General features: G+C 41.4%; 1 protein-coding gene across 1 annotated transcript in view; it reads right to left on the bottom strand.

Annotated features, from left to right (window-relative positions):
• The window catches only part of MTFR1 (mitochondrial fission regulator 1), a 67,170-nt gene extending 61,050 nt beyond the window's left edge, over window positions 1-6,120 (bottom strand). Inside the window, exon 1 of the mRNA XM_027127999.1 lies at window positions 5,995-6,120. The gene's annotated coding sequence lies outside the window, so the exon portion shown is untranslated. The remainder of the gene's footprint in view (window positions 1-5,994) is intronic.

The following is a 6,120-nucleotide window of genomic DNA, read 5'->3' on the forward strand; positions in this document are numbered from 1 at the left end:
CAGACAACTTTCTATTTCTTAAACTGGGTGGTCTCTGCATGGATATTTGCTTTGTGATCATTTATTGAGCTGTATATTTATGTCTGTGCATCTTTCTGTGTTACACTTTGTGTGTGTTATACTTCACAAGAAAACAGGTTTTAAAAAAAGATAGCTATCCCTGGTGGTGCAGTGGTTGAGAGTCCGCCTGCCGATGCAGGGGACACGGGTTCGTGCCCCTGTCCGGGAGGATCCCACATGCCGCAGAGCGGCTGGGCCCGTGAGCCATGGCCTCTGAGCCTACGCGTCTGGAGCCTGTGCTCCGCAACAGGAGAGGCCACAAGAGAGGCCTGCGTACCGCAAAAAAAAAAGATAGCTAAGAATCAGGCTGCACTTTGTTTTCTAGGTTCTTTATGTATGTATATGTGTGTGTGTTTGTAAAATTTAACTTCTAGGATTATATGATGACGGTATAGGCTTATAGTCGAGCCTACTCTAGCGTAGACCAGACATACAGAAATATCGTGCAGAAGTAGCGTGGTGGGGTAGCTGGCAAGGCAGTAGAAGAGAAAACCAAGAGTAAAGGAGAAACAGATAAACTGTGAAAACAGACTTTCTTTTCCCGCCACAAATACTATGAAACTATGTGTGTGCAGGTAGACCAATTAAAGTATAGAGCAATCAAATCAAAGATAAAACAACATAATATTGTTTCAACTAATGCAGTGTATGTTTTTAAGATACTTATAATAAAAAAAGTTATTAGCAATAGTTTCACAATAAACCTGTTAGCAGTGATACCAAAGTTGTCATTAAACTTAAAATTCCAAAAACTTTAAAAGCTACAACAGTACATGGGGCTTATTTTTATAAGGTCTTTTGGAACTATTCAAGGAAATGGCCATTTAATTATCTTTACAATGTAACAGAAGAGTGTGACCATTTCATTCTGGGGTCCGAGGAGTCTAAAAAGATTAATAGAACATTCTTAGTTATTTGGTTGGCTAAATTATTGGAATAAGGTTTCCTGTTCTCAGAAAACTAAGAGAACAGGTAAACCATATTAGTTCATCCCAAACGACAGTCTACATTCTGGCTGCACACAATGATGCAAAAGAAAAATAAGGACCATGAAGTAAAAAACAAAAACTTATTTAATTTAAAGTTACTGTCCTTGACCCAGCAATCCCACTACTGGGCATATACCCTGAGAAAACCATAATTCAAAAAGAGCCATGTACCAAAATGTTCATTGCAGCTCTATTTACAATAGCCCAGAGATGGAAACAACCTAAGTGCCCATCATCGGATGAATGGATAAAGAAGATGTGGCACATATATACAATGGAATATTACTCAGCCATAAAAAGAGACGAAATTGAGCTATTTGTAATGAGGTGGATAGACCTAGAGTCTGTCATACAGAGTGAAGTAAGTCAGAAAGATAAAGGCAAATACCGTATGCTAACACATATTATGGAATTTAAGGAAAAAAATGTCATGAAGAACCTAGGGGTAAGACAGGAATGAAGACACAGACCTACTAGAGAACGGACTTGAGGACATGGGGAGGGGGAAGGGTGAGCTGTGACAAAGCGAGAGAGAGGCATGGACTTATATACACTACCAAACGTAAGGTAGATAGCTAGTGGGAAGCAGCCACGTAGCACAGGGAGATCAGCTCGGTGCTTTGTGACCGCCTGGAGGGGTGGGATAGGGAGGGTGGGAGGGAGGGAGACGCAAGAGGGAAGAGATATGGGAACATACGTATATGTGTAACTGATTCATTTTGTTATAAGGCAGAAACTAACACACCATTGTAAAGCAATTATACCCCAATAAAGATGTTAAAAAAAAAAAGTTACTGTCCTTTATTTTGAGAATATGTCCTTCTTACGTTTTTAGTATTAAAATGCTTTTTCTTTTAGGATGTGGGGACAGTAGATGAATGTTACTTTTGATTTTTTTTTTTTTAATGCTCACTTATAATAAAAAGTTGTCAGGGCTTCCCTGGTGGCGCAGTGGTTGAGAGTCCGCCTGCCGATGCAGGGGACAAGGGTTCGTGCCCCGGTCCGGGAAGATCCCACATGCCGCGGAGCGGCTGGGCCCGTGAGCCATGGCCGCTGAGCCTGCGCGTCCGGAGCCTCTCCTCCACAGCGGGAGAGGCCACAACGGTGAGACGCTCGCGTACCGCAGAAAAAAAAAAAGTTGTCAAAGCCCTACGCTTTCTGGAAATTAAACTTGAAATTCAGGTCTAGTGACCACTGCTATACTTCAAGTCAGTCTGGGCTGAGACTTTAAGTCAGAACACTTACCACACTATAAAACAATGACATAGTACTTAACCTATGGGTACAATTTACTGGCAATATTCTGAATTAATATTCTATACTATTCATACAAATTAAGTACACTGCTACATTCCCAGTACCTAGCACAGAGTCTGACATATAATAAGTTTAACTTTTTTCAGTCCACAAATGAATAAATCTCATGACCTGTACTACATCTCTCAAAAACAAAAGAAAAATCTGTTTAGATAAGAAACCTAAGAACATAACCTAATTAAAACTTGATGAAAATTCTTTCAAGTTAATGGGCTATAGATATGAAACTAAACTTCTAAAGGACATTTTCTGTAACATTTTTAGAAGTTAACTTTCTCTCCGTATGCTATAAAAGAAGTTAGAGGTAGCTTTATATTTCCTTTTGAACTAAAGATGTGCCATTTTCATGTGAGGATCTCTGACACATAACCCTCCTGTGAATGAGATAGGAATTTCCTTTAAGTATTATTTTAAGTATTCCCATGCAAATGAATTAAGCATCCTGGCATCAATTTTAAAACAATCTTTCGAAAAGACTGCTCAAATATCTTAAGTGGTCCTGGACATCAGTAGAAAAAAAATACTCACACTACTTGGAAGTCAATAATATTTTTCTCTAACTAAAAGTGCTTCCTTGGGCCAAGCAAATTGATGAAAATTCACTATAAACGTGATTTTGATAAGTTGTGTAATAATTACTGTCCCCTACATATTATGTGTATTAAAAAATTCCCTTATGGAAAAATTCAGTAAATTATACCTTCATAAGTAAAGGTGTTCACTTTTTTTCAAATTTTAACAATACTTTTTATTTTTTTTAATTGAAGTATAGTTAATTTACAATGTTGTGTTAGTTTCAAGAAAGAGGTTTAGTTTTTAAAAGCTAGTAAGGGTAGTTACTGAAGTATCAGTTGTAAAAGAGAAACTCTAGAGGCAAACTAAACGTCCATCAATAAGGAAATAGTTAAATTCAACATACTTATTCTAAGTTTATGGCCATTAAAACAAAAAGCTATATATGAAAGGATTTCATGATAAAAATCTAAATGACTAACACATATGTGATTCTGTTTTTAAAAAATAAAACAAAGCATAGAACTAGTGGTGAAATAGATATTTTATGTACACATGTACACAAAAGAAAAGATACCAAAGCTTAACACTGCTTGTGTCTGAGGCCTGGTGAGGGAATTCTCTACCTTTTCTTCTTTATGTTTATGCACTTCTGTATCATTACATGGTGAGATTACAGTATCACTATTTGTTGCTTATCTAAATTGTGTAAGTTGTATCAACAGTAAATAAACATAAAAGAACAGATGAACAGCTGAGTAGTTAACATTTTAAAAAGCAGCTATATAGTAATAACACTCATCACCAAGAAAACAAAGGGGTAGAAACTGAAGTTTATCAGCACTTCAGAACCTGCTGCACCACTGTACCATGCTGTCTCTTCCCCTCTCTTTTTTTTTTAATTTGTCTGCACCACTGGGCATGTACGAACTTAGTTCCCGACCAGGGATGGAACCCCTGTACCCTGCATTGGGAGTGCAGAGTCTAAACCACTGGACCTCCAGCGAAGTCCCTCTTCCTCTCCTTCAGAGTATTTTTTTTTTCTCCACTCCTTTCCTTATATCCATACATTCACCGGTTACCAACTTCTATTTCCACCAGGTTAATTCACTAATTGCTTCACATCTCAGGTGAAGCCATTTTTGACAGGACCAGCTCACTATCTTCTTATGAGACTGTGATCATGTCACTTCTTTGCTCAAATTCAAACTCCTTCAACTTGGCATTCAAGTTCCTCCATGTGTGAGTCTAACCTTACTTCTAGACTTTTGAACTACTCCCCTACAGTAGGAATCCTAAACTCCAGTTTAACAGGTCTTCTCTGCTGTCCTCCGAACAAGCCCGGCTGTCTCTTTCTAGACCTTACTCCTCTAAAACTACTTGGATGAAGATGAAGATGCTCTCTAAGAAGTAATATAAGATAGAAAAGATGAGGGATACAGATTAAAGGATCCAGTATACATTGCCAGTATATGCTAAGTGCCGAAAGAGGTAGCGATTATTCATTGATACATATTTTTTTTCCCTTTTCCCTTCCTCTTTAACTGGACATATTCTATAAAATAAATGTTTTAAATTCTATTTACTGAACTACACTTATATACTTTGCTCATAACTTTAAATTCAATTGTATTAACCTTTTATTGTTTCCAAGAAACAAAAATACCTAGCTTACTACTGTACGCATAAATACCCAGGGTTTTTTTTTCTCCCCCCATTATGGATTTGTAGCTCAACAGAATTTCCCACAGCAGTTAATTTACTCCACAATTCTTAGGACATTCAATTGTGGTTAAAAGAGCAAGAACTTTGCAGTGACCAGGGTCAGCATCCTAAATTTCAGCCCCCTGCCCCTTACATCAGTGTGATCGCAGGCAAATTGCTTAACCTCTCTAAGCCTCTTTTCCCCTCACCTGTAAAATGGGATAATACCTACTTCACACAGCTGTTGTAAAAGTTAAATGAATAGGTGGAAACAATTTCACAGTGCTTCATACATATCAAAACCTCGGTAAATATAAATTATCAATACAAAAAAGATTTTAATAAATAATCAATACATAATGCTACTCAAAAGCAGTAAAGCTACAGACAAAACTAGATTATTTGAAAACCTTTGTTTTCAGTGATTTTGAAAAGCTGAGCACCAGGTAATGAAACTGCATCGTCAGAGAACTGCCCACATTCTTGCAGCGCAAACTAAATTAACGCTGTCTACGCCTTCAAGTGTGCCTCACTTTACTCAACCTCTCTAGAAAGCAAATGACTGGAAAAGTATGATTACTGATCATGAGAAATATGTAAAAGAGATGAAAAGATATGTCTGGGATACACTTCAAAATAACCCGGGGAGAGGGAGCAAGCCTGGCCATTTAATGATACTTGTTGAATTGGTTAAATTGAGTGATGGGTACACCGACTTCTTTACCCTATTCTCTCGACCTCTGTAGAGTTTGCAGATTTCCATAAAAAAAATGTGTTTTTAAATGTCCAAAGGTCGATTTTTGTTTTTTCCCCTTGGGGCTTAATGCAAATCCTGGTCCTGGTCAGGAAGACATGGGGAAAGTCCTGAGCGGCGGAAAGTCAACGGTAACGCCGGTCAGCGGAAGCTGGTTGAGTCTCCCCGGCCGCCCGGTAGGCGTGCTCCTCCCTCCGAATCCCCGAGGCCTGGCCGGGAGGTGCGCCCGCCAAGTCCGGCCGCCGGTCCCGGGAAAGAGCAACACCCACGGGAACCGCAGCCAAGGGCCTTCCAGACGGCCAGCGGGCCAACTGCGGGCTCCGGACGACCGACCGAAGCCCGGGGACGGGGAAGCGCAGCGGCGGGGTGGGTGAGTGCCAGCCTTCGGGGCAAGTCGGCCAAATTCCCTCTGCTCCGCCTAAGCTCCAGCCCCACCCGGGTCCTCAGCCGCCCTGGCTGCCCCAGATCCTCTCCGCCTCCCTCCAGCAGCGGCGCAGACACCCAACCGGTCCGCGGAGCCCGCCGGCCTCCCCGCAAGCCCGAGCCCGGCTCCTTCAGCGCCTACCCTGTCACCAGGGTTTCCCACCGCCGTCTGGCCCGGGGACGCCTCCTCGACCCCACGCCGACCGCTTTCCAGAGTCGCTAGCCCCACTTTACCTCAGCCGCGCGGCAGCCACGCACCCCTTGCAGCAACTCCGGCTTCCAGCTTGGCTGACCCAGGGCGTTGCTGCCAATCACCCGATCTCCGCCCCGAGCCCGGGCCAGGCTGACCAATCAGCGGTT

This window comes from Aethalodelphis obliquidens, unplaced genomic scaffold, assembly GCF_003676395.1.
Source record: "Aethalodelphis obliquidens isolate GAN/ISIS:26980383/991018 unplaced genomic scaffold, ASM367639v1 scaffold33, whole genome shotgun sequence".
Classification (NCBI taxonomy): domain Eukaryota; kingdom Metazoa; phylum Chordata; class Mammalia; order Artiodactyla; family Delphinidae; genus Aethalodelphis; species Aethalodelphis obliquidens.